Genomic DNA, 17,056 nt, shown 5'->3' with positions numbered 1-17,056 from the left:
GAAGAAAATAACCATTACACTCTTAGATACTAGAAACAACTGTAGAAAGATGTGGTCTCAGGTTGTCAAAAAAAAATGTGAAACCAGTAGATGAAACTCTAGCCCTTCCCCACATGCACAGTGGCCTCAAATCCTCCCATCTGCCTCCTGTCCTTGAAAGGTGGAATGTAGCTGAAGGGTCAAGGGAAAGAGATGATATTCAGCACTCCCTGGGGCTCCCAGAGGGTACCAGGTGTGGGCCTAGACTCACAGGCCTCCAGAGGTTACCTGAGCCCAAGATAGAGCACAGAGATTTCCTAAAATCCTTGGAATTAGCTCTCACCTGAGAGGAAGTAAGCCTTCCCTGAAGCCTAGAAGAACTAGAACAACTTCTCCATGTTTGAATCAGAACAGACAGACCTCCACAGGCGGTAGATATACCCAGCTGTTTGGGAGCTGACTTCCAAACATGTGGAGCTTTCATTCATGATCGAATGCTACTTAAGAGTTATAGACTACTTCTAACCAATCGATGGCTTCTGATCCCATACTCCCTGCTCAAGTGAACATGGAGAAACGAAATGTCAGCCTCTTTAAACATGCCAACTGGAAATCAAAGTGAAACGCTGAAGGAGAAGTGACAGCTCAGTGTTTCTAGTATAAATTCCCTGGTGTTCACTCTTAAAAGAATCGTCCCAGTCCTTTCCTGTTTGACATTTCCTTCCTCGCTCAAGCTAAAGTGGGGCCTGTGCATAATCACTGATGAACTAAATGCCCACACGACCACCTCAGGTGACACACACAGTGCACTGACACAAAAAACAAAATCAATAATCTGCTGCTCTATGTCACATGGAAATCCTGACTGCTGTCAGCAGACAGGAGGAGGCTTGGGGGTTGCAGTAGAGACAATTAGAGCCCTTGGAAAAGCAGAGCAGAAAGTACTGAAACCTCCCCAAGTTCATCAGTTACACACACACAAACACGCACGTGTGCACACATAAAATGAAAAGGCCATGTAGCCAGAGGTCATATTTTTCCAGCCTGCTAAATTAAAGTGACTGAAAAGCTCTGTAATTACATAGAAACAGATGAAATTGTTATCTTAACTGAATTGTAAATGTACTTTAAATGTCATAAGTTTTGATGCAATTTAATATTTTAAATGGACACTGCTCCATATAGCCTCTGACTGTATACCAAGCAGGTGGGGACATAAGCCATGTCCATTACCATGACTGAACAAAAGCCCATCCATCTGCCTGAGTAGTACAAAAAGATACTACAGAGAAACCAAAGAACAAACCCTCTCTGACTGGAGTTACAGAAAAGAGCACTGGAAAGGAGCCAAGAGGCCCGAGTTCAGTCTCAGCTCTGCCACAGTCACAACCTCCCTGGGCCTCAGGTTCCTTGTCTGTGAAACAGAGAAAAATAATCCCTGACATACTCACGTCACAAGTTACTGTGAGGATAAAATAAGATCAAATAAGTAAAAATGTTCTGTAAACAGTTAGATACAAATGTAAACAACCATTATAACTTATGCCATTATGTACTTGGGGCAAAATATGAAAACAAATCATTACTTACTGTAGCCCAGAAAAGATTTGAATTAACTTTCCACTAACCAGTTGGTTTAAAAAAAAAAAAAAAAAAGTGGATGAATGACACATTCTCAGTGCATTACTATTAACCCCTTAGAGTGCTCAACACTTTTAAAAAAATTAACTCAACATTACATTACAATGAAGATGGGACAATAGTCTTCATGTACAAAACACAGACATACCTGTCTAGTATGTACCTAGGAGGGGAAAGAGTAAATAAATATATTGCTTTTCATATCTAACTCATTAGCAGAGACTGACATAAGCACTGGAGAAAAACAGATCCATTATCTCTCACCTTTCTTGGTCCCTTCCTACACACATTGTATATAAAATAGCAACTAAAGAAGACTATAAGAGCAGTACTAAAGTGGCAAGTTTAAACATTAGCTGCATTCCAGATAAAGTACAATTTTCTCAAAACTATATCAACTTATTTTTCTATTACTATTTATTTATTTTTTTTGCGGTACGCGGGCCTCTCACTGCTGTGGCCTCTCCCGTTGCGGAGCGCAGGCTCCAGACGCACAGGCTCAGCGGCCATGGCTCACGGGCCCAGCCGCTCCGCGGCATGTGGGATCCTCCCGGACCAGGGCACGAACCCGCGTCCCCTGCATCGGCAGGCGGACTCTCAACCACTGCGCCACCAGGGAAGCCCTATTTTTCTATTATACATTTTGTGTATCTAGCAGATTTACTAGCAATTTTAGGACTCAAATGTATTGTGTGTATGATTAATTCTGGTAAGAAAATCTTTATTTCAGTTTCTAGTCTTTTTAAAGTACTAATAGTTTTTAGTTATCTGTTCATCAAAAAAAAAAGAGGTTTTTTTTTTTCCATGCTTAATGTGTTTTGCTCAAACTCTCCAAAAATTTTCTTTGGAGTTAATCACAAGAATGGAAAGTTTTAGCTTTGATGGGATATTGTTTGAGGTCTGGATTAGGTTAAACTAGAAGATACTTCACACTTTGAGCTGTACAGGACTCCATGGATGGAACTGTATTTCTACAGTCATTCTTTCTTGTTATCACAGGCTCCACCAGAATGCTAAGGCAATCCAACACACACACACACACACACACACACACACACACACGAATCTCTGAGTTAGGGGGAAGCCATCACAGCAATGCTGTCAGAAACAAAGAGGGCTGGAGTTAATGCACTGATAGTGGAGAAACAGAAAATGATTCAAGGAGTATTTAGGAGACCCCCTTGCTCAATTTTAAATCTTAATGCACCACTCTATGCACATATAGGAAACAGATAATTCTGTATGGTACATAAAGGTTGAGAATTACTGTTAAAATCCTCAAGAAATATTTCTCCAGAGGTGTCAGGAAAGGACTGACAACACTGCACAAAGAGAGTGTCTCCTAACAACCTGTGTTCTGCAAACAAAAGAGCTCACTCTCACAACAAACAGATTCCATTTTATATGTGTAGAGAAAGGATTGTTTAGTCCACTTAAAAAGAAAAATACTAACAAAACAGAAAGGAGAACATCATGTCTTAATATAGTCTTCCATCGTTTCAGCCTTGGGCTCACTTGATCTGAAGAATTCCATATATGCTTTGAGAGGTGAAAAGCCTTTGTGAATAATTGAAGACAAAATAATGAAACCCTAGAACGTCAGAGACATAATATAGTTTTGTAGAATTCATCATGGAGCTTTTAAATTCCCAAATACTACATGCTGAATAATTTATTCCTGTGTCAATATGGGGCCAGCAGATGTTCATTCAGAGCCAATATTAACCCTCCTCAAGCTGAAAAAGCAGGAAAACAGGCTCTGTCTGAGATGGAAGGAGGCACTTAGTTTAAGTGAGATTATCTTGGTATTTATGAGAAAAATTAAAGCAGCTTTGGAAGTCAAGAAAAAACACACTACTTAGTTGGCAATCTTTTATCAAAGTCTGCTTAGAAAGATAAGGAGCTGAATTTCATGAAAAAACACAAATGGTTGAAACAGGGGGAGCTGATAACACCGCTCTCTCCGTTCAAAAGGGTCCCTGGGGACTTTTCACTGATTCTGTTTTAGTGGCTTATTGATATTTACCTTCCTCTTTGGATCACTAATTCTTGATGCAATTTTGAACTCTCTACTGTGTTTTAGTTTCTGGGTATTCCCCCCTCTATGGCTCACCTCTAATTCTGTTCACTTTTTTTAAAAAGAGAATAAGGCAGAAGAAAATTGAAAAATTAAGCAACAGGGAAATTTAAAGTTTCATCAATGGGCTATTAAACTTCAAAACTGGAAACCAATGCCTTAGATTTCATTCATTCATTCACTCATTCAATACCTAGTTACTGAGAACTATCTCTGTACAAAGTATTATGCCAGGACTAAAAAAAGATGAGATGTTTAACCAAATATTCTAAAGATTTATTAAACAGGGGAATATACATGTACATGTCTAGATATCTGCAGAGGCTTCCAGTCAATATTGTGAAAATGGTGTACTAGGCCTCTGCAGAAAGAGACAGCTCTTGATCTGAAAACACACAATGGGTAGAATATATTAAAACAGTTTTAGGCTACATGCCTGAGCTCATATCCAAGGAAAGGAAATCCCTCAACTGCTAGAAGACAAGAGGAAATAAAGACAGAATAATGAGCAGAAGGTGAAGCCAATAAAGCTCCCCGGAAAAGTAATAGAATCAGCCACTGGAGGGGCACCCTGATGCCACCTCAGTGAGAGGTGCCCAGGTTGCAACTTCACGCATGCTGCTTGGTGGACACAAACTACCTGAATAAAATCAAGAATCGCCAAGGTCTATGCATGAAATAGAGACTAGGAAAAAACTCTACCTACCGCCCAGAATGGTGATGTAGATGGGACCATCTGCACCACAAGAGTTAGGCATAATTCAACAGACTAAAAAATTTTAAAACAATGATTTTTAAAATGTTAAAAGAGATAAAGACAGGAAGAGAAGTAATAAGGTTTTTGTTTTTTTTTAAAAAAGGACAGTATAGAAAATGATTAGGCAGATCTGAAAAAGAATCAAATAGAAACTCTAGAAATAAAAGAGGAGGTAGACCTGATTTAGGGGGTGTAGGACCTCAACAGGTGGTCTGAACAGTACACAGCTGATAATTAGAGACTAGGAATATTAACTCAAGGAAATAACCTAAAATTCAGGACAGACAAGGAGATAAATACAGGAAAAAGAGGTTGAGACAAAGAAGATAGAATAAGATAGTTCAAAACACATCTAAGAAGGAGCCCAGAAGAGAATAGAGAGAAAAATGAAAGACATAATTGAAAAACAGTATCTAGAACAGACCTTATTTTGCAATGAGAAAATCACAGCCCAGAATTGTCTTCATTCATACAGCATGTTAGAAGAAAAGCTGGCAGCCCACAGATCACTAGCTGATCACTCTTTCGTTATCAAACATCTTTCCAAATAGGGAACCCCATTTAAAAAAAAAATACATCAGCCTGAAATTTCTTTTAGTTATTAAAATATTTGAGTATTTAAACATATCACAGTGCTAAAATCCTTGTATGTTACTACAACTGTTTTTCAAAACAACCCTATTATTATTTTCATTTTACAGATAAGAAAACTGAGGCTCAACGAGGAGTAACTTGCCCAAAATCATACAGGTGGTGAATGGCAGACCCAGGATTCAAATAAATGCGTGTCTGATTCAAAAAAGCATACTTTTTTTAAAAATTGAAGTATAGTTGATTTATAATGTTGGTTAGTTTCTGGTATACAGCGAAGTGATTCAGTTACATATATGTGTGTATGTGCGTGTGTGTGTGTGTATATATTTTTATATACACATAAATTATTTTTCATATTCTTTTCCATTATGGTTTATCACAGGATATTGAACATAGCACCCTGTGCTATACAGTAGGACCTTGTTGTTCATCTATTTTATATATATAGTATTTTGTATCTGCTAATCCCAAACTCCTAATTTATCCCTCCCCCACACCCTTTCCCCTTTGGTAACCATAAATTTGTTTTCTATGTCTGTGAGTCTGTTTCTGTTTGTATATTTTAGATTCCACATATAAGTGATATCTTATGATATTTGTCTTTCTCTGTCTGACATATAATCTCTAGGTCCATCTATGTTGCTGCAAAGGGCATTATTTCATTCTTTTTTATGGCTAAGTAATATTCCATTGTATATAGATACCACATCTTCTTTATCCATTCATCTGTTGATGGACATTTAGGTTGCTTCCATGTCTTGGCTACTATAAATAGTGCTGCTATGAACACTGGGGTGCATATACCCAAAAGGCATACTCTTAATCACCATATAACAATGCTTCTATAGTGATATAGCTTTAAAATAATAAGGCATCCCTAAAATTTACATTCAAAGATCAATTTAATTACATCATGGTCTCACTGTACACTTAGAGTATGATCTTTAAAAAATCAGCCCTGTATATTCATGGGTTTTGTTATGTACAAATTCAACCAACTACAAGGGGAAAATATATATATTTTTAAATTCCAGAAAGTTCCAAAAAGCAAAATTTGAATTTGTCATGCACTGGCTACTATTTATATAGCATTTCCATTGTATTTAGGATTATAAGTAATCTAGAGATGATTTAAAGTATATGGGAGGATGTGTGTAAGTTATATGCAAATACTATACCATTTCATATAAAGGACTTGAGCATCCTCAGATTCTGGTAATCTGTGAGGGGTCCCAGAACCAATCCCCCCAGATACTAAGGGACGACTGTACTATGAATCAATTGAATATACTGTGTATTGCCTTATATGATGACAACTATGGGAAGCCTTAAGGATTTTATTTTTTGGAATACTCACAAACTATTTCAATCTGTAATTTTTAACATTTAAATTAATGACTATATTAAAAGCAGATAGAACAAAAACCTATCCTAGGGCTTCCCTGGTGGCTCAGTGGTTAAGAATCCGCCTGCCAAGGCAGGGTACATGGGTTCAAGCCCTAGTCCGGGAAGATCCCACATGCCGCAGAGCAACTAAGCTTGTGCACCACAACTACTGAGCTTGCGCTCTAGAGCCTGCGAGCCACGGTCACTGAGCCTGCGTGCCACAACTACCAAAGCCCACACACCACAACTACTGAAGCCTGTGCACCTAGAGCCTGTGCTCCGCAACAAGAGAAGCCACGGCAACGAGAAGCCCATGCACTGCAACGAAGATTAGCCCCCACTCGCTGCAACTAAAGAAAGCCCATGCACAGCAAAGACCCAATGCAGCCAAAACTAAAATAACTTAATTTATTAATTAAAAAAAACAAACCTATCCTAAAATTCATATGGAAATCTCAAGTAAGCCCAAATAATCAAAATAATTTTGAAAAAGAACAAAGTTCTAAGACCCATACCTGATTTCAAAACTTACTACAAAGCTACAGTAATCAAAACAGTGTCATACTGGCATAAAGACAAACACAGACCAGTGGAATACAATACAAACGCCCAGAAATAAAGCTTCACATACATGGTCAATTAATTTTCAACAAGGGTGCCAAAATCATTCAATAAGAAAAGGACAGTCTTTTCAACAAATTGTGCTGGGAAAACTGGATATCCACATTCAAAAGAATGAAGCTGGATCCTTATCTTATACAATATACAAAAATTAACTCAAACAGGATCAAAGACCTAAACATAAGAGCTAAAAGTATAAACTTCTTTATTGTTTTTTTAAAGTATAAAATTCTTAAAAGAAAATGTAAGGGAAGAGATTCAGGACACTGGATCTGACAATGTTTTCTTGGATATGACACTAAAAACACAGACAACAAAAGAAAAAAAATAGACAAATGGAACTTCATCGAAACCAAACACTCTTATGTAACAAAGGACACTATCAAGAGAGTGAAAAGACAACCCACAGAATGGGAGAAAATATTTGCAATTCATATATCTGATAAGGGATTAATATCCAGAACATATAAAGAAGTCCTATAATTCAACAACAAATATATATATATATATATATAGCAACAACAAATATATTTAAAAATATATATTAAAAATGGGCCAAGGACTTGAATAGACATTTCCTCAAAGAAAATATATACGTGACTGACAAGCATGTGGGAAGATGTTCACGTGCTTGTTAATTATTAGGAAAATCAAAACTTAAATGAGATATCACTTCATATCCATTAGGAAGGCTATTTTTAAAAAATGGAAAGAAAAAAATAGATGTTGGCAAAGATGTGGAGAAATTGGAACTCTGGTGCATTGCAAGTGGGAATATAAAATGGTGCAGCCACTGTGGAAAGAAGTTTCACAGTTCCTCAAAAAGTTAAATGTAGAATTCCCATATGATCAACCAATTCCACTTCTAAGTATATACCCAAAAAAACTGGAAAGCAGGGACTCAGACAGATACTTTTATGTCAATGTTCATAACAGCATTATTCACAATATTCAACAGGTAGAAATAACCAAGTATCCATCGACAGATGAATGGAGAAACAAAATGTGGCATATACATACAATGGAATATTATTCAGTCACATAGAGGAACAAAATTCTGATACATGCTACATCATAGCTGAACCATGAAAATATGCTGAATGAAATAAGCCAGATGCAAAAGAATAATTTATGACTTCACTTATATACCTGGAAAAGGCAAATTCATAAAGACAGAAAATAGCATAGAGGTCACTGGGGACTGGGGTAACCTAAGAGGAATGGGGGGGTTAGTATTTCATACTAAGTCAGGTACTAAGTTTCTGTTTGGGGTGATGAAAAGTTCTGGAACTGGAGAGTGGTGCTGTTTGTACAACTGTGAATGTTCTTAATGCCACTGAATTGTATACTTAAAAATGGTCAAAATGATAAATTTTATGATATGTATATTTTACCACAACAAAAAAATAAAGAGAAATGGCATGTAACTCACAGTATGCCTCCTCCTAATGTTACTGATATATACTAACATATCATAAACATCTTTAAGAATAAAGAATACTCTTTTACTATCACAAATATGAGTATAAGTATTTAAAAATACTGGATCTCTAAATCTCAAAATAATATGCAGTTGAAGAAAATAATAATTATTGCTCATATTTATTGAGCACTTACAATGTGCTAGCCACCATTCTTGCAAGAACTTCATAACAACATATACAATATATCACATTGTATATTATTATTCTGACTTTACAGATAAGAAAAGGGGGAGCCACAGAGGCTAAAATCTATTTGCCATTACACGGAAAAATATTTTTAAAAATAAACTGGAGTTATTTTCTTTACAAAAGTACTTCCCCCTCTTTGGAAAAGGAATTATCACTGAAAGTCTTCTTTTAACAGAAATTTCATCCAACCTAACTAAACATTCTTAATTAATTTTGCACATAATTTATGCAACCATCTCTACTGCATCAAGAAAGGTATAGCCACACAACACTTATCTTTTTTTAACCAGTAATTTTCTTCTTATTTAAATTTTCTTTTAAAATATAGGTGTTACTATATTTATCCATGCACATTTTACCAATAATTTTTTAACATCTTTATAGGAGTATAATTGTTTTACAATGTTGTGTTAGTTTCTGTTGTATAACAAAGTAAATCAGCTATATGTATACATATATCCCCATATCTCCTCTCCCTTGCGTCTCCCTCTCAACCTCCCTATCCTACCCCTCTAGGCAGTCACAAAGCACTGAGCTGATCTCCCTGTGCTATGCGGCTGCTTCCCACTAGCTATCTATTTTACATTTGGTAGTGTATATATGTGAATGCCACTCTCTCACTTCGTCCCAGTGAGATGAAGAGGAATGAGGAAGGAAACTAATATTTGTCAAGCATCAAATCATGTGCCAGACAATGTACTAAGCATATCTTATCTCATTTAATCTTCTCAACAACTTGTGATGTAGGGATTACTATTCCCATTTTACAGGTAAGGAAACAAAAATATAGTAATCCAAAATACTTCTATTCACTACTTTCAAATTCTGATAAATATTTTATTCAAGTAGAAGCCAATTAATTCCAGTTCCCTAGGAAGTCAAAGAATAGTGGTCACTGCCAAAAGCTATCCCAGATACCTGAAGGAGCTAATATGACAGCTGCCCCTAGCATGCTGCATGACTGAGTATTCAAAAGCCCAACAGATCTCACACCCAAACACAGTGTGCAAGGGCAAAAGATCACCCTATCGTACTATTGAGTCAAGAAAAACGGATTGTGTGGCCTTGTGCTCCAGCACCAGCCCAACAGCAGAAAAGACAGCCAAATATGGATGACCCTGAGCCACATTAAGGGGGCTCACACTGCTCTCTCCTACTTGGGTAGAAAGAATAGAATCTAAGGCACCTTCTGTTGCTTTGGAACATGAAAAGTTTTGAACGTCAAAAATGTATAGCAGGGGCTTCCCTGGTGGCACAGTGGTTGAGAGTCCACCTGCCGATGCAGGGGACACGGGTTCGTGCCCCAGTCCAGGAGGATCCCACATGCCTCGGAGCGGCTGGACCTGTGAGCCATGGCCACTGAGCCTGCACGTCCGGAGCCTGTGCTCCGCAACGGGAGAGGCCACAACAGTGAGAGGCCTGCGTACCACAACAACAACAACAAAAAAAAGCAAAAACTATACAATAAATTTTTAGTAAATATTTTAGAAATGATTATATTTAACTTTACCCTCTGGACTAACTTCATCTTATTAACACTTAAATATTCTCAGTTCTCTTTAAAAAACAGAAAACAAACAAAGAACACTTCCCTCTATTTTATCTCCCACCCAGCTACCACTCTCTTCTCTATCCTTCAAAGCCAGTCTTTCGGAAAACTCTGTTTCTGTTTCAACTGCTATCAACACCCTCACCTTTGACTCACTCCTCCATACACTCCTATCTGGCTACTCCCTACTCCACACCTACTAAACTGCTCCTGTCAAAGTCACTCTTACGTACACCATGGGGATTGGAAGGTGCCCAGAGAAATCCCTAAGCGCTCTGAAGGGCAGAGTTTGAAAACTACTATACTTGGGTCTGGTTATACATTTTGTACAGAGGCTACATAATTTGTGGCGGCCAGTACAAAGTGAAAATGTGGGACCCCTTGTTTAAAAGCAGGAAAAAGAGCTTTTTCCTTTTTTCCCCCCCTGTGGTCTCTATATATACAAGTTATGATGTTTATTTGCTACTTAATAGTGTACTCCCTAGGGCATGAGGATGTTTGTAGGACAATGCAGATTCTCATAGGCACCCAGGCAACACCCACAACTTGGTGTGTAGGGTACACACCAAATCCCACTCCTCCTATGCCCATACCCAAGGCCCTGCCAAGGGTGGAGAGTGGCATCAGTCTCTGGGCAGGGGAGGGGAAGTGGGCAGCTGAGAATTCGTCCCAGGGAAGTGATTAAGAGGTACGAAAACGCTAGATCGTAGAAGCTCCATGCCCCCAGCATAGGTGCCATTGTCCCATCTGACTTCACTCACAAAATACAATTTCAAAGATACAGCTAGGCAGAATGTCAATATGATGACCACACAGCATTAAATTTCAAGCACAGGACCCCCTTCTGAACATGATATTTTAGGTAACTACAATGATTGCAAACCCTGATCCTGGCTACACCACATAATAATCATAATAATACCACCTTACATCTGCATAAAATATCATAGTCCACAAATAGTTTCAATTTAATTTTAACCCCACAATAAACCTATAAATAGAAACGGATAAGTATCTCATTTTACAGATGAAAAAGTGACTCAGAAAGGTGAAATGCACTGCCCAAGGCACGGAAGAGCAGGTGTTAAACCCGCCTCCTAACTCCAAGTCCAGGATTCTTTCTAGTGTAACGTGCTTCCTAAGCAAAGGGGAGATGGGAAGGGACTAGAACAGTGACCATTTCTGTGCATGAGCCACTGGTTTAGTCATTAGGTGGAAAGTATTTCTGCCAAACTTCTGTCAATTCCAGTCAGATTTTTAAAAACTTGATCTTTTACTCTCTAGAGTTCAATGGCTTTATATAAATATCTAGTCTAAAAAAGAAAAAAAAAAGTAAAAACAACAGGTGTAAAGTTAGCTTGTACCCCATCCAATATGCACCTTGAGACCACGCCACTCTGAGATACAATACACTTTCACTATAGGAGAGCTGATTCCTTGATTTCATTGGGAGAAAGTTCATCAAAATGCCAGACAGTGACAACAGAGATAATGGGGAAGCATGTAGCTAGGAGATACCAATATCAAGGAGGGAGCTAGTTTCTTCAACCTGACTCTTCCTTACCCACATTCCACATACTTTATATAATTCAATCTTTCCAGATAGTGAAATTGTTGCTAAACTTCCTCATGTTAATGTAAAGGATAATACTTTATTTTGAGACTTGAACTCTCAATTTCCTAATTCAGTTACTCAAAATTCTCCCCTGAAAACAAGAAGAGAGCATTTTTTGTGGCTGAACTAATATGCATTTGTTACAACCATTTGCACTGTCGGACCCTTCACACTGGCTGATCACCCAGAAAATATCCAAGGAAAAACAAGTGCAACTGAATGTTAGGTACAAATAGCACAATCTCTCAGCTCACCAGAGCAGAATCTCTCTCTAATACACTGGTCACAGGCTATATTACTAGCTCTTTTTATCCTATCTCTAGGTAGAAAAGCTATAATTTAAACTGACAGCATTACTTGTCATGAAGTCTGTGGGTTTGCAATTTCTAAATGTCAGTTTGAACTTCTGACTAGTTCCTTAGAGCACTACTGTTTGTTTCTAAATGAGGCAACTTGTCAGTTCTGCATACATAAAAGCAGTTAATCAGCAATTTGCAGTGCAACACAAGAGGGATCAGCTGGTATGCTAATAGTGAGCCCACAAAGCACCTCCAATTAGGAAAGAAAGCCTTGTCCTAAGCCAATAATATCCTCATGTATCACAAAATTCATTCTACTACTCAATAGATGAAACATTTCATGCCAAGGAACTTATTATCTTGAAGTAATTGTCTGCCTCCAGCCTGATGTACACATGTTCCCATGGGCCTATAATGGAGGAGCTGCAGGAAGTAAGGACCACTGTGATTCCTGACCCTCCTCTCACTTGTGGCTTCTTTTCAGTTCCCAGTGGGTTCTTATTCCTGACTCCCTCCTTTTTACTATTCTGCTGTGCCCTTTTCTATGTGGCCTTCGCATCTCCTGTCTTCAGCTCTCTAAGTAAAATGGGATGGGATCTTACCCAAGAATTACCCTGTTTCCTCTAAACTTTTAGAAAAACTACTGAACTATATAACAAAATCAATTCCAAAGAGAGGAATAATGATAACTCTAACAATCAGATTATTTCATTAATAAGAACACCCCGCTTCAAGGGTAAAAACACTTTGGCATAATTTTAACTACTAATAGGTTTGAGCCTATGGACTGAATTCTAGAATATGGATTGGAATGACTAAAATTAAATAGTAAGTAAAGGAAATATATCTAAAAGACTTCTTAAAATCTTTCCCATTATCCCTAGTGGCTATCTTAGGTGTTATATCAGGATAATATCAGGAAAAAAAATGTTTGACTGTAGTCATGTACCTCACCCATTTAAACAACCTTTGTGGACTTCCCTGGTGGCGTAGTGGTTAAGAATCTGTCTGCCAGTGCGGGGGACACGGGTTCGAGCCCTGGTCTGGGAAGATCCCACATGCCCTGCGGAGCCGCTAAGCCTGTGTGCCACAACTACTGAAACCCACACGCCTAGAGCCCATGAGCCACAAGAGAAGCCACCACCATGAGAAGCCCATGTGCCGCAACCAAGAGTAGCCCCTGCTCGCCACAACTAGAGAAAGCCCGCGTACAGCAATGACGACACAACGCAGCCAAAAAATAAATAAATAATTTTAAAAAAAATAAACAACTTTTGTGTAGCTCTCAAATCAGATTTTGAATTGATCAGGCAAATCTGGTTTAGTGATTGGGTGTAGTAAAAGAGCTACCCAGCCAAAATCCAATAATCCATTTTACCTCATATGAGACACATTTTATTGGAGTTAGAGAATAAGTGCTTCTGCGTATGCTACAGTTTTTCGTAGTGGCTAAGACTTTTGGGAGGGAAATCCTTTCTGGACCCAGTGGCATTCACCTGTCTGTCAAGTAACAGGTATGGGCAGATCCCAAGAAACAGAACCTGGTTCATGGTAGGCCCATGTGCCACCTGCCAACTGTCAAGCAGATGCACGTTGGTAATCAGAGAAGCTCTGTTCATGGATCAGGATAGGCTAGCCTACTGGGCACCATTCAGCACAGAGGGAAATTCTGAGACACTGGAGTGTCCTCTTACTAATGTTAGGCTTCAATGTCTCTTTATGAAATCATTTAGCCTGGGGGTATGAGACTGACAAGGCCAGGGCAAAGAGCTCTGATCTGTGTGTGCTCAGGCTGCCCCTATTCCGAGCAATACACAGAATATTATATGGTATACCTGGAGATCATCTACTTTAAACCCTCTCTCCCTCCATTTACAGAAATGAAAAGTAAGGCCCAGAAGCCATTTGCCCAAGATGACACAGAGATAACAGAGTAAAGTCTGATTCTAAAACATCTGATGCCTAGACCAAAACTTTTCTCTTCTTCCCTCCCTTCTCCTCCTCCCTCTCTCACTCTCCTTCTCCTCCTCCCTCTCTCACTCTCTTTTCCTCTCTTCCTCCTTCTTCTCCCTATCATCATCATCTTGAAGCAGCCAATATCTTCAAACAAAATCTTAATCAGAAGTCCAATGTACAAAACAGATTAAAAAGGGTCTGGTTAGATTCAGACAGAGAAGGGAGACAGAGTGTATGTGCTAGAATCCTACTTGCTTAAATGAGCCTGCAGCCTCCTCTGGGATCCTGGGCAGAACCCTGTGAATAATGTGCCTGAGATCAGGCAAACTTCTTCCTTAGTAACTTGCAATAAAGCTAGTTTCAAACACTAATTAGGATTGTGCTATTTTTACATAAAATTAATATTTTCTGAAACACTGGTAAAATATACATTGGAGTGGCAGTTATTTTCTTGCGTTTGGGTTGTTTTTTTTTTTAAGACATCGACATTAAATCTGAAACTGAGAAACATTAATTTTCTTTCAATACCATCAGCACACACGAACAACCATCTGATGTGATAGATTTATTTAGGTGATATTTAAAATTAGGAAATAAAGACATGAGATGATTGATAGTAATGAAACATAAGTGTCATTCCTAAAAGCTACCAGGGAAAAGGCACATGAACCTGACAACACAGAAGCAAGCTTTGGGAAACTTCAGCATAAGACATACATGAGATTACCCTGTGCAAACACAAAACATCCATCTTATTCCCTTGGGTGACTTTTCATTAGTGCTAATGGGCTCAGGGCCTCTGTTTAGAGGCTCTTTCTACAGGTGCTAGAACACAAATCTTGTTCTCTCTGGTGAAGTCCATTCTCATAAACAAGAAAAAAATGAAATCTATGTGTTGAAATCGACATATGTACACATGCATATTTGTCTGTGTATTACTTCTGATCACTTTTCCCTTTTAACTTGAATTTATTAGTCATAAGAAATCCTGCCAAACATTACTGAGTAATATAATGTAAAATTAGTACCAAAATTAGATTCCACGGACATTTTTAATTAAATCCCTTTCATCAGGATTAAGAATTTTTAAAAACTGTGTAAAAAGTAGTAGTATTGAAAGTCATTCACCACAAGTGACTGTAAAGCAATAATACAAAACACGGCACATATCAATCATGTTTATTAAACACCAATTTGCACATGGTTAAGTGCTAAATAATATATAAAACTGAACCCAAAAGGAAAGGCATGTGCCCCAAATCAAGCAGCTCCTGATTCAACTACTCTTTCCTCTCCCCTTATGTATATATATGTGGAAAATACCATTCTCAACATACCTTTCCTGATTTTTATCTTCTGTTATTTTCTTCTGTCACTTACTAACTGCGTTTAACTGTATAAAGAAACTATGCCAAATTTCAACCAAGAAGTCTGTTGATAAAGAAACCCATGGAAAAATATGCAGTTACTAAGATTTCCTATAGCCCACTTGACATTCTGCCCACAAAGGCAAATGAAATCTAAACACCATGTATTTTCTTCTCAATGAATTTTTCTCTTAAAATATTCACTCCTAATTTCCTCTCTCCTTGCTCAATCACCCATTCTTTTTTTTTTCTTTTCGGTATGCGGGCCTCTCATGGTTGTGGCCTCTCCCGTTCCGGAGCACAGGCTCCGGACGTGCAGGCTCAGCGGCCATGGCTCACGGGCCTAGCCGCTCCGCGGCATGTGGGATCCTCCCGGACCGGGGCACGAACCCGTGTCCCCTGCATCGGCAGGCGGACTCTCAATCACTGCACCACCAGGGAAGCCCTCACCCATTTTTTGAACATTTTCTTACTTTGTGAGTTCTACCCACTGGGATACAAAGGTGAATTAGTCATGATCCTGGTCCCTGTTTCCTTAGGAGCTCACAGTCTGTTAGGAAAGACAAATGCATGCAGACAATCACAGTAGAAAGTAATAACTGCTCAGTAGAGGTCTATCTACATTGCTTTGGTGATACAAAGGAGGGAGCAGTTAACTTAGGAAATAAGAGGTTTCTCAGAGGTGGCATTTGGATGGATTTAACAAAGGAGTTGATACTTCACTAGGGAAAGGATAACTCAGGCAGAGGGAAGAGCTTGTGAAAAAGCACAGAGACCAGAAAGCCAATGACACAGTCAAGGAGCAATTTCACACAGTAAAACAGGGGTAGATGGGAAGACACCAGTTATGGCAGGAGATGAACAAGCATAAATTGGGCATGATTATTAAAAGTCTCGCTTATTTTCCAAAGAGTTTTGTCTTTATCTGTTCTTTTGTTTTCATAGTGCTAAACAACACAGCAGAAAAGCGGAAGGGAACAATCCACTGATTTAGACAAAGGCACAAAAGCAGTGCAGCAGAGAAAAGAGGGTGCTAGAACAACTGTATATACATGTGCAAAAAAAAAGAATGTGGATCCGTACCTCACACTATATACAACAATCAATTAAAAATCAATCATAGCCCAAAATATAACATCTAAACTAAAACACATCTAGAAGAAAACAGGAGAAATCTTTATGACTTGGGTACTCCTAAAGATTTCTTATATATGACACCAAATGCACAATCTAGAAAATAAAAAATTTAAAAATGCATTTCAGGGCTTCCCTGGTGGCGCAGTGGTTAAGAATCCACCTGCCAATGCAGGAGACACGGGTTAGAGGCCTGGTCCGGGAAGATCCCACATGCTGCAGAGCAACTAAGTAAGCCTGGGTGCCACAACTGCTGAGCCTGCGTGCCTAGAGCCCATGCTCCACAAGAGAAGCCACCACAATGAGAAGCCTGTGCACTGCAACGAAGAGTAGCCCCCACTCACCATAACTAGAGAAAGCCCGTGTGCAGCAACGAAGACCCAATGCAACCAAAAATAAAATTTTAAA

The 17,056-nt window shown here is 38.6% G+C and overlaps 1 protein-coding gene across 1 annotated transcript in view; it reads right to left on the bottom strand.

Annotated features, from left to right (window-relative positions):
- Nucleotides 1-17,056, bottom strand: part of TTC28 (tetratricopeptide repeat domain 28) — a 576,727-nt gene that overhangs the window by 317,987 nt on the left and 241,684 nt on the right. The gene's annotated exons all lie outside the window — the stretch shown is intronic.

The sequence above is a fragment of the Phocoena phocoena genome, chromosome 13 (assembly GCF_963924675.1).
Source record: "Phocoena phocoena chromosome 13, mPhoPho1.1, whole genome shotgun sequence".
NCBI classification, from domain to species: Eukaryota; Metazoa; Chordata; class Mammalia; order Artiodactyla; family Phocoenidae; genus Phocoena; species Phocoena phocoena.
This window is presented reverse-complemented; position numbering and strand designations above follow the sequence as displayed.